The sequence below is a fragment of the Mus caroli genome, unplaced genomic scaffold (assembly GCF_978045245.1).
Source record: "Mus caroli unplaced genomic scaffold, Mus_caroli_1 scaffold_7, whole genome shotgun sequence".
NCBI classification, from domain to species: domain Eukaryota; kingdom Metazoa; phylum Chordata; class Mammalia; order Rodentia; family Muridae; genus Mus; species Mus caroli.
In genome coordinates, this window is record NW_028227262.1 from 114,914,051 (window position 1) to 114,926,743 (window position 12,693).

General features: G+C 42.5%; 1 protein-coding gene across 3 annotated transcripts in view; it reads right to left on the minus strand.

Moving 5' to 3' along the window:
• Cald1 (caldesmon 1) overlaps positions 1-12,693 on the minus strand; it is a 183,933-nt gene that overhangs the window by 106,010 nt on the left and 65,230 nt on the right. For all 3 annotated transcript variants that reach the window (XM_085840746.1, XM_029478314.2, XM_029478317.2), the window contains exon 2: positions 8,685-8,773. The gene's annotated coding sequence lies outside the window, so the exon portion shown is untranslated. The remainder of the gene's footprint in view (positions 1-8,684; positions 8,774-12,693) is intronic.

A 12,693-nucleotide genomic window follows, 5' to 3' on the forward strand; every position in this document is an offset into this window, starting at 1 on the left:
GCCTTTAGTAGACAGTCTGTTAAGCTGGGATTTCTTGATAATAAAGATAAAGTTTCATAGATCCAATCCCATTCTAATTATGAGTTAATCATTTGAGAAATTAAAAAAAAAATTCTGAAACTGGGGCTGAAGAGATGGCTCAGCAGTTAAGAGCACTGGCCTGCTTTTGCAGAGGACCCTTGTTTGGTTCCATAGCCCACATGCTGGCCAACAATAGCCTGTAACACTAGTTTCAGGGGATCCAATGACCTCTTCTGATTTCCTCAGGCACTGGGTACACACGTGGTACACATGCATGCATGCATACATACATACATACATACATACATACATAAAAACAAAACACAAACATCATGCGTAACTTTTTTATTCAGTCTGAAACTACTGAATATAACATCAATTCCGGCCTGAATGGCAGGTACAACCTAACAGATTTACATTGAGAAAATAAAGATCGGTTTAACTAACAGATCCTACCATGATCCTACCATGATTTTCAGTAGGCATCTGTTATGGAAGGAATGTATAGTTACATGAAAGTGTCATCATACAAACAGTCTTTATATATTCAGTTGAATTACAAGTTCCATTGTCCTCTCCATTGTGTTTGAACCAAGTTACAATCAAGAGTGGTTGAGAGTCTCTAATTGTCATCAAGGGGAAAATGTCAACAACCCCCCCCCACCAAAAAAAAAAAAACAGTCAATAAATATGTATAAAATGTCAGTCATGTACCAGACACTTTGTGTGATGTGCGGTTAGTTTTGTGTCAACTTGACACAAGCTAGAGCCATCTGGGAAGGGGGAGACTCGGTTTAGAAAATGCCTCCATATGATTAGACTTAGCCAAGTCTTTGGGGGCAACATCTCAACTAATTATTGATGTAGAGAGCCCCGCCCACTGTAGGCAGGGCCAGCCCTGGGCATGTGGAGCTGAAAGGGAAGCTGAGGGCAAGCTAGTGAGCATTTCTCTACAGTTTTTGCTTTCCCTCCTGCCTTTAGGTTTCTGTCTTGAGTTTCTGCCTGGACTTCCTTTAATGGTGGATTATGGCCTAGGATGTATACACCAAATAACCCCTTTGCTCTCAGACTGCTTTTGACCATGGTGCTTTATCACAGCAAGACAAAACAAACTATGGTATGGATATAAGAAACAAATAGCCACCCTGCCTTTCCCCACCATACTTATAACCAGTGGTGGCTATAATAGGGAATAATGAAAATAAAAACTGAATTAAGAGAAGCCCAAGCTTCCACGAGAGCTAGCAACAGGAATGCTAACTGCTCTTTAAACCTGGGTGATAGCCATTCATACACAAGAAGGCACCCACAAGGGGAGTGTAAATGTTAGAGTGTGTGCTCAGCTACCAAACACAAATTGACACCTATTACATGCCAGGCATAGTTCTCTAAGTGCAGAAAAACACAAATCCTTTCCATTTCTCTCTTATAAACAAGTGGGGAGGGGGGAGTCACATGTGAGGAATAATGATATATTTTCATCTCCCGTCCCACTTTAGAACCTAAGGAATATAAAAATAAAGACCCACAGGACTGTGTCTGCTAGAATTTATGCAGACAGCGGAAATCCATTTATGATATCAACTAGGGCAAGAGACAGGAAAGAGAGGGCATCTCTCTACTCTATCCAATGACTCAATGACTTTCTGACAGTTAAAAGCAGGTTTCTCACCCACCAGCAAGAAGAAATTTGCTGATTTAAACAAAGCTGGTCCACTGTGCTTTCAAACTTTGCTTCTTAATTCCAACAAAAGAACAGCTTGTAATAAATTTATCCCTGTGGCAGAATATCTCACAAGCAGCTTTTCCACTCTGAATACTACAAACCAACCTTTTATTTTGTTGACACACAGGCCCTGGACATTCATGAAAACAAGATGTTCTCTTGCTGTTTTTTGAGTGAAATGGATTTAAGTCAGGGTCTCAGTCAAATTTCAAAAACAGATGTTACATAGCAAAAAAGGAGGAGGAAGAGGAGGAGAGGAGGGGGGAAGGAGGGGGAGGAGGAGGTTGAGCTGACCCTAGCAAGGAGAGGCTGTCTCACTTCAGCTCACTTGGCTCTCCTTCAGTGAGCGACCCAAACATGTCTTAAATTTGGAAGCAGGGGCAACTTAATGCTCACTATTGTCTCCATTCAGCGATGCTGGGTAGATCTGGAAGCTGTTGGGCACCTAAAACTCCTGGTCACCAGAGTACCTATCACTGGGAGGGAGGGCTGGTGACTGGGAGGGTTACAGTGTCCAAGGGGTTGCAGAGAAATTAGCTGGCTCCCTTGAGCGGGACACCGGCTTCTGTAGACAGTGCCATTTACGTGGCTGTTCCTCGTCATCCACCCTTGCAGACAAATACAGTTCTCTGTCAGGCCAAACTCAGGAGTCTTGGAACAATTGATTCTCATTTCAATCTCTGGGCTGCTTTTGCTCTCCAGTACCCTGAAGTCAGTCAGTCAGTCTCTCTCTCTCTCTCTCTCTCTCTCTCTCTCTCTCTCTCTCTCCCTCCCTCTCCCTCCCTCTCCCCATACCTTCTCCCCAGACTCTTTTTTTGAATAATTTATCTATTTTTATTTTATGTGTATTGGTGTTTTACCTATGTGTATTTTGTGTGCAAGTGTCAGACACTGGAATTTGAGACAGTTGTGAATTGCCGTGTGGGTACTGGGAATCGAACCCAGATCCTCTGGAAGAGCAGTCGTGTTTTTAACCACTGAGCATTATCACTATCTCAACTCTTTTCATTTGCACTGAGCACTGCTCCCCTCTCCTTACTTTACATCCCTGCAGAGAAGTCACTGCATAGGACAGGCTGGCTTGGAACTTGTAGCAATCTTCTTGCCTCTGCCTCCCAAGTGCTAGCATTACAAGCATGAGTCACCACACCCAGCCCCCTCACTCAACTGCTTTACTGTAGTTGCCAACGCTACTCTTCATAGTCAATACTACATAGCTTGGCTATTGAGGTATTTCCTAATTTCTCTTTGCCTTGACCATATCTGTAGCAGTTCAATGATAGCACTTTGAGATTCCCTTTTAGTCTTGAGAATCTTCTATGTGATTATAGATGCAGGTAAACATTTGCTGGAGTAGATTTATTGAAAAAGCATTAAACACTGCACTTCTTTGCTTTCAAGAAAGTACTTGTCCCACGTGCCTAATTCCTATCTTCCTTTTGTAGCTTCTAGAACAGAGGTGGGGCAGATGGCCTCATCAGAATCCTGCAGTTACAGCATCAGAAAAAGTACCTCGTAGTTCATTCCTCATTCAGCTCATCTCCTTACTCCAGTGATCCAGAAAACTGCTGCTCACCCTGGGACTATTTGCATATTACATGATCATTCATTTGGACTAGGTATGACAAACCAAATGCTTTAAAAGAGGCAAATATTTTGGAAGTACTAGCTTAGAGAAATAGAAAACACGTGTATCCCCCAAGAACACTCAAATCCAAAATTAAAAACAAACAAACAAGCAGATCACCAAAAACATACTGTGCAAGGGAGCATATTTTCAGGGCATCGTGTCCTTCCAGTTGTTGCTGGCTTGTGATCCCTTCCTACCTTATGCAGAATTCCTCTACTCACTCACCAAACCCCAGTCCCACGTCAGCGAGAAGCCAGAAGAGTGGACTCATTACGATTATCCTTTACAAGCTTAACTTAGACCAAAGTGTCGATTTAGCCAATAGATGAAGTCTGTAAATACCAACGTTAAGTCCTTGTAACAATCTTAACTGTCCTCATTTCTCATACAGAAATCTCAGAACCCAGAGAAAGTGGGTTATTTATCCAAGGTTACTGAGTTAGTTAATAACAGGCTCCGGATTAATAGTCAGGTAGTCCATTTCCATGGTGTGCTTTCAACCATAAGACTCGGCTACACAAGACCTGTAAATGCATGAGACGAGGGGGCCAGGAGCCAGGACCTCAATGGTGAAATGACCATGGGACAGGCTGAAAGGATTTATATGCACCTACAGAGTCTTCCCACCAGGAGCCACTTCCTGTTAAAGGCTTTGGCTCTCTTGTTGTTAGGGCAAACTTCACACTTGATGTTTATTAATGAAGTAAAAATGAATCTCTTGTTTGTGTTCATTTGTGCATTGGCAAACCGATTTATTATTTTACCTAAGTGGGGGACGCTTGAGAAAATAAGCTGAGTTCATTCTAAAATCTTAAAAAAATAAATCGCCCCGCTTCACACTCTGGCCACGTCTTTGCTTTGCTCGCTCAGTTAGCTTTTGACATGACTCTAAATCACCGGAGTTCGTCTGTGTCCATTTCTGGGGAGATCTAGGGTTTGCCGGTTATTTTGGAGGCCTCATTTGAAAAACATGATATGATATTAAATGGAAGGCATTAGACATGGAGTCAGGCATGCCACTATCGCAATGAGTGGTTCTATGGCTTTAGCTCTGCTGTCCTCATGAGAGTCTGCTTTCGGCTTCTCTCCTCTGATTTTTTTTTTTTTGGTGGCCATTCAATTCAAATGCCACGATAACCTTACTCTGCTTTTTACTTCATTTTGTTTGAAACTATTGCTGTTTCTCCTTTTCCCTTTAAATGCCCTACAAAACCCAGAATTATGGAAACATGTAATGTAGGAACAATTAGATGCCACTTAAAAATGATTTCAGAAGAATGGCAAACATAGATGGTGCATTGTGCTGCTGTGCCTATAACCACATGACAAAGGATTACAGCTGGATGGCTTGGGGACTGGTGAAGAAATATAAAACACTGTGACCCCTTACTAAGATGAAGGGGTAAAAAATTAAAATATGGTGACCCCTTGACCATATTTTAATGAGGTTAAAAAAACTACATAAGATTACCAGACACCTCAACTTATGTCAGTGAGTATATTATTGGGTTCACCAAGTTCTCCATTGCACTGAGTTTTTTTAGAAGGTTCATTTCATAGGCAAGAACGCCACAATTGCTAGCCCAGACTTAATATAGTACTTGGGATGAGGGTGATCCTATTCAACCTGTGTCTGTAGGATGAATGATGCAGCAAGTCAGATGAATGTTTGAAGGAGTTGCAGCTAATAGGAGCCACGGCCTTCCTTACTACCCTCTTGTTATTGCATCTTTAATTTGTAAACTATTAGTCATTTATCTGGGAGAGGCAGTTTAAAAGGTTCCTAGAATCTCGATTTGAAACAAATGTCTTTAGATGAATTCTCCTTGATTTACATTATCCTGATAAAGCTGTGGCTAATTGGAAATGTCTTCCCGTCACCTGACCTACTAAGTATCAGTGTGTCAGATACTCTCAGGTATCAGCTGCTTGAGCTCATGATGGGCAGTTTGAGCTGCAGCTGTGGTACCCAGCATTGCTAGAGTATCAGACGCCATATTGCTAGCCTGGGAACAGATCCAAACACAAAACTTGAAACACAGTTTCTAATGAATGCACATGACTTTTGCACCATTGTAAAGTCAAGAAACCCTAAATGCAGCCATTGTAAATCAATGACCACCTGCATTTAAAAATTTTGAAAATCTGTGATGAAATCAAGTTTGAAAAAAAAACAAGGTTCTAAATACTTATGAGGAGTCTCTGAAGATCTTAAAGAAAAATGCTCTAGGAGGTTTGCTTCCTGAATACCCAGTGTTTTGGCACTCACTCCCATTTTGCATCCTCTGGAGTTGAGGAAGACACTTTCCTCCAGTCTTCCGATGTCCCCATCCACAGTATATCATTTTTAGTTATTAAATAACAGGAGTAGGTATTAATGTTGGCCTTTCCATCCTTAAAGAAAGTGTTTTCAGCCAAAGATATTAAAGTACTCTTTTCCCCTGTCAGCGGGGCAGCCAACATCCTGAGATCACAGCTCATTTGTACCATACTGGCGTGAATATTCAGACTCCATTTGTCTCCAGCTCTTAAAGGCTGGTGTTAGAATGAATGATGGACGTTTTGTTTAGAATTAGGAAAAGGGAGGGAAAATCCACCCCACCACCTCCGTAATAACTTTAGTCTAAAATATCCGTTTCAGGGAATGCAAGCCTGCCCTTTCCTCTCAGAAAACTCCATTGAAAAAGAATCTAGATTTAATTTGGCATTGTTGGACTAGGGGTATAGAGAATAGTAGGAAGGAAACTGTCTCAACCCACTGCTCCCCCTCTCCCCCATCCAAGTTGAATATTTTTTCTACTTAAATTTTACTGGATGGTTGTGGCTCCAAGTCAGGCGAGTGAGAAGAGTTTGGAAGTCTGTGGAGTCAGAGCATACCATCTTGGAATGCCAGGTGAGACCTTGAGAGTGTGGTTTCAGATCAGCTTGGTTGTTCCTTTCTCTTGGCTGAACGCTCACTATCGACAGGGCTCCTGGCACCACCATCTGCCTTGCTTCCTGTTGTCTGTGCCACACTCTATCCATCAACTTTGGCACCCTCTTCTGTTAGAAGCTGTGCTGGGCAGGGGTGTGTGCTCTTGTGAGCTTCCTCTGAAGGCAATGTCTTAGCCAGGGAAACCCCATCATTTAGCCAAGCTGACAAGTCTCCATATGAGGGGCAAGAATTTCTTCTTATACGGCTAATCAACCACAAGGTGGGAAGACCCTGGGAACCCATGTTACTCTGTCTCTTCAATTTCTAGACAAACATGGCTACACCTAGGCTCTCTGTGGACTTGCCTTGTGACACATGAAAAGGAGAGGGAAGGAGCCTCCTTTAGGGATGAGTTCCAGACCTTCTCCCATAAGCCTCACTTTATAACCACTCCCAGAAATTCATAAGGAAACATCATCTTATGAATATATATATATATTCACATTCGAGAAAATCTGAGCTAAGTAAGAGACAGAATACTTTGTTAAGGCTGTCAAGGGAAACTCATTCTGTGAAACCCAAGGAAAACGGAAGAAAATAAATTCCTAAACTTCTCTTTCCATCTGGAGCCTCAACTGTTTCTTAACATATTGGCCCACAGTGGTTATGAAGTTGCCCATTCATGCTGCCTGAAACAAGAGCAAAGGCTTCTAGGTGCTTACAACTCAAAGCGTGTCTTTCACGTACTTACAGGAAAAGTGGTCTTTTCCCTCAAGTCTGTTAGGTGCCTGAACTTAATGAAACACAGTTGGGAGGCACCTCTCCTGGCCACGGGCCACCATTCACTGGATTTTCCCAGTGCTGCTTTTTTTTTCTTCCAATTTTCTTATTTTATAGAAGTAGAAATTGTATAAGTTCCAGAATCAAGTGTCAGTGGCATTTTGGGAACAGGTCCACAACAATGGGTACCTCCTTCTCGGCTACTTTAGGACCATAAGGAGAGAAGGATGGGAGTGAGTACTTTAAGAGAGCTGGCATTGCAAAGGGTGGGGGTATACAGAGAAGGAGTTTGTAGACCTTTGACAGCCTGTTCTGTGAATAGTCACACAGTCCAAATACACACAGGCACACAGACTGAGGAAGATGGACAGACAGACACACACAGCCTTTTCTGCTAATAGTCACACAATCCAAATACACACAGACACAAACATAGAAATACAGACACACACACACACACACACATACACACACCTACCCCAAGAGAGGTTTTGCTAAAAGAGAACCAAGGATATGAAGAAGCCAAAGGACCAGGGGTGAATAAGGTACAACTGAAAGAATCCTGAGACAGTAATTGTCTGAATGGTGCTAAATTTCTGAAAACAAACAAGCAAACAAGCAAACCAAAAGCCAAGAACCAAATCAAACCAAAAACCCTTCTTTGAATTAAGGCACCCCCCCTCCATTTCCTTTGTTCTCCACACCCTATCTTAGAAAAGCCTTTCTGTGCTCCTCGAGTGGGTGCTTCGACTGGTAGACTTGTGGTGGTTTAAATAAGAAATGCCTTATAGTCACATGGTCCGAACTGGTGATGTTGTTTGGGAGGCTATAGAACTTTTAGGATGTGGAGTCTTGCTGGAGGGCATCTTTGAAGGGTTACATACTAACCCCATTTCCAGCTCACCTCCCAGTTTGTTACCCTTGAAATGTGATCTCTCTGCTTCCTGTTCCTGCTGCCTGCTGCTACGGTTCCCTGTCATGATGGACTCTGACCTCTCCAGAACTGTGAGCTAAAATAAACACATTTATCTCCTCGTTGCTTTTGACCCTGGTTTATTACAGCAACAGAAGAGTGAGTGAGCCACTTGTTTGAAAGGGTAGGTGATCCATTACTCCTGAAGTCGCTAGCCTTTTCCCAACGTTGAGCTTAGGTGTGGCAGAGGCATCCTCTTTATTGCTTCAAGACTACAGTATCAGTCATAGTTAGTGAACAGTTCATGTGTCTTAAGAAATTACACATGAAGTTACACACAGTGGCTTACACCTTTAATCCCAGCACTTGAGAGTAGAGGCGGGCAGATCTCTGTGACCTAAAGTTTAGCCTGGTCTACAAAGTGAGTTCCAGGCTAGCCAGGGCTTGTATCAGGAGCAAGCAAACAAATTACATGTGTAAGAAAGAGAAATAACAGAAAGTCAAATTATAAACCAGGAAAATATTCCTCAAAACCTTGATAAAGTCTATCAGATTCACTGAGTGCTAACTAAACAAGAAGAGGAGTAGCAAGCAGGGCTGGTTTTTTATGAGGTAACTTTAAAAGCAAGAATTCAGCAAATCAGGCAGAGAGGTTATATAAGTACTGTAAGCAGAGCCCAAAGCAACAAACTCTACTTACACAGAAGCAGTCAGGTGTCTACTTCTGAACCTTTGACTGTCCACCCCCGTGGGTTGGATTTGATGATCTTGAAATCTGTTGTTGACTATCTGAAAGAAAATGGAAGATTGAATAATTAAGTATAATTACCTATAGTCAATGTAGAGTATACATTCATTCTTGTATATTTATTTATTATTTATTCTCTGAGTGTGTGCCACAGTGTAGAATGGTGGTCAGAGGATACTTGGAGTCATCTCCTTCTACTGTGTGGGTTCTGGGGACTGAACCTGAGACCTCAGGCTTGGAGGCAAGCGAGCTACCCACGGAGCCATCGCCCCCAGCTCTAAATGCATATTTCAGATATTGATTCTCTCTCATGTACCATCGTTAGTCGAGTGCTGAAGGAAGAACATAGGCCTGGTTTAGAAATAGCTATTGTGCATGGGGAGATGGCTCAGCAGGTAAAGGTGCTTGCTGAATACACGCTAGACCACCTGAGTTCAGGTCTCCAGAATCCACGTAAAGGTAGAGGCAGTATCCCAAAGTCTGTAAGCCCAGGGGCATGCGAGTTGGAGACAGGAGAATCTCCAGGAGCTGCCTGTCCAGCGTGCCTGCTGAACCCTGGTCAAAGATGGTGGAAAGGTGGGACTTGACAGGAAGGTTGTCCACCGACGTCCACAAGTGTACCACATACATAAGAATAAGCCCCCCCCTTACGTATATATGTATGTATGTATGTATGTATATGGGGGATTATCATACATTTTCATTTTAAAGAAAGTAAATGTCATGTTATCCTAAATATCGAGGAAGAGAAGGAGGTGGCCATACACCTACTCTGACAGGACTGACACCTATTTGCCTACTTTCTTTTTCTCTGTTCCTAACATATTCAGCATTTTTACTTTTTGAAAAAGGGAGTGAGTGAAGGGAAACTAGGGAAAGAAGTATGCTCAATGTAGGTGGAAAATCCCTTTTTGTCCTAGTGCCCTTGCGTGCGTGCATGCGTGCGTGTGCACTGTCCTGAGAGTGAGACAGAAAAACAAAGCAACTAACAAAAGAACTGGAAGAGAAGCCTTTCCCTTTGTGCTCGGGTTGCGGGTCTGCAGATGAGAAACGGGTGGATTTTCTACTCTGTTTCAAGGCAATCCCTGTCCGTGGGAACCATCCCTCACCTTATCACTTCTAGCCAGAGCCGACCGTGCAGTGCCAAGCACAGACATTCTGGCTGACCCTGCTCTGAAACCCTTGCCAAGCTCTCTGCAGTCCAAGCTGAGTCTAGACCAGACGTACTTAAGGAAGGAAAAGACTGAGGTAAAGGAAGGGAGGGAGGGAGCTAGACACATGGCGAATGAGCCCGTCGTCCTTCCCCAGACCCTAGCAAGCTGGTGGCAAACAGCCAGGCGCTATTTATTGCTCCTTTGAATTAAGCATCTACTCAGGCATGGGGAGAAATGGATTATACACGAAAACCTTCACTATGGGAGAACCAGGGTGTAATGACAGGAAAGGAGAGATTGTCTCTTTGCCATCAGACTCAAGATATTTCCAAATGGATACCACAAAAGAGTTTCAGGTAATGTCTTGCTACAACAATGAGCCATTGCAAAGGTTAAATTAGCGAACTTAATACAATTGGCTGATACTTTATCCAACACGAAGTACCATTTGAAGAATTAATTTAACATGTTACCTTCCACTGCTGAATTAGGACTCGGAATGTCAACATTATTATTTCTAGCAAATAATACTTGATACACAATATCCTTTGTACTCATTATATGAAAGTAACAGTATTAGTTATTATTTATTAAGAATTGTGTTAGCACATCACACACTTGTATTTCATTTGATCACTATAAAAACCTTGTAGGATAAGGATTTAAAAGTTCGCTGTGTTTAAGTGGTAAGTTAAGGCCAGCAAGCCTCATGACTCCTTGTCACTTCCAGTTAGGAAGTAGTGAAGCCAGTACTCAACCCAGAGGTTGACAAAGCAGGATAGGTTTGTCTGAAGCCATAGTCTGCTTACTTATTGAGTGAGTACTCTGCTCCAGGACTAGGAATGTGATGATGAACAGGGAGTCTATTTTCATGGAGCTCACATGCTGCTCAACTAAAGCCAATGCATACTTTTGATTAAGTAAACTAAACAACAGGATGTTATAGAGGCTACTGGAGTAGGTAGGGTTACTAGTCTAGTTTGATCATGTCAGTTCTCCCCAAAGTCCATACACTGGAAACCTAATCCCCAAATTCACATGTTGATGGAATTTGGAATGGAGTTTTGGGAGCCTAATAATCAGGAATAGACCAGGTCACTGTGGTAGGGCCATCATGATGGAATCAGTGGCTTTCTGAGAAAAGAGAGACCAGAACACTCTTGGTATCACACACAACATAAAGGATCTAGAAGCCCTCACCTTGGTATTGACTTTTCCAGCCTTAGAAACTGTGAGAAGCCAAGTGCTGTGTGTGTGTGTGTGTGTGTGTGTGTGTGTGTGTGTGTGTGTGTGTGAGATTTTGATGGTCTTTCTACACAGCCCTGGCTGACCTGGAACTCATTATATAGACCAGGCTGGCGTCAAATTCAGAGATCCACCTGCTTCTGAACTCCTGAGTGCTGGGATTGAAGCATGGGCCACCACACCCATCTCAATTTCTTTTCTTTACAAATTACCCATCCTGCATCATTCTATTAGCAGCAGAAAATGTACTGAGACAGATGGGGGAGGATGGTCTTTAATGAAGAGTAGATGGCTAGACTGAAGGTACAGCTCATGGAAGAAGACCACTGCATAGAACTCTGAGAACAATGTTCCAATAGCAAATACTGGTGTGGACTTTTGTATGCTTGTGATTGTGAAACTCATCCACACTGCTCTGTCCCCATGGGATTTGGGGATGGTCACTCAGAAGGTGTTTTTCATAGAAGTGCTATCATGGTAGGAAACATGAGGGTCTAGGTAGATGCTATAAGAGGCCAGAAGAACACCAGATACTTTGTGTTGTGGATAAGGTTGAGAGGCACTTCTACACACTTGGGAGCATGAAGAGTTTTTCGTGTGGCCTTACATGTGTTCCATTCAGGCTTTTGTGCTGGATGGTAAGACAGAACATGCATCTAGTGACCTGCAGAGCAGGCAAAGCGACAGGACGTGATGCTCACAATGAGAAAGGAACAGGAAGCGACTCTTCCAGCCTCGGTTGGCAGGGAATCAGGTACCCATGGAGATGGATATTAAAATAAAATATTTAAAAACAGATCTGCGGAGTCTATTCAAAAAGGAGTCAGTGGTAAATAAAACATTAGTACTCGTCTCTGCCTCGCATGTGTAGTTGAGTATGGAAGTTGGAAGTCTGTTAGAATGGAGGGAATGGACAATTTTAGGGCATTTACATAAACACCAATGAGCAGACGGATCTTGAATGAGTTGCTTAACTATCCTGGTCTCTCAGTTCCTCAGCCCAATATAAAGCACTTGGAGAATAGTTTTTAAGGTATCTTCAACTCATATGGTTTATATATAGTTATTTGATCTTTTAAGGGAATAAGGGAAAGAGCTGTGTTATGAATCCTAACACATGTGGAAGACCTTGTAACTGTGAAAAAAAAAAGGCCAGTTCACTCTCCTTCCAGGACCACCCAGTACTATCCCATCCCTAACACTTCTAAGAGATGAGTATATTAGAAATAATAACATATCACATAGTAGTGTCTAGAGCTTACTGAGTAACTGCTATGTCCAAGGGACTTGGCATGTGTTACCTTGTTCAGTGTTCACCACCTTAAAGTAAAGAAACAGATTCAGGATCATTACTGCATAGTTAATAATGATAGAGTTGAAATGTAAGCCATAATAGTCTTACTCCAAAGATCTCTCCCTGACTCAACACCGGGAGTTATCATAGTTGCTAAGGCTTTTCTAGAACCAGTTACAAAACCTGATATGAAGCAGGCTTTTGACGAGCTTGTTGAGTGTGTATAGACCAACTGAGGTACCTGCCTAGAGGAGACTAGCTTGGGACA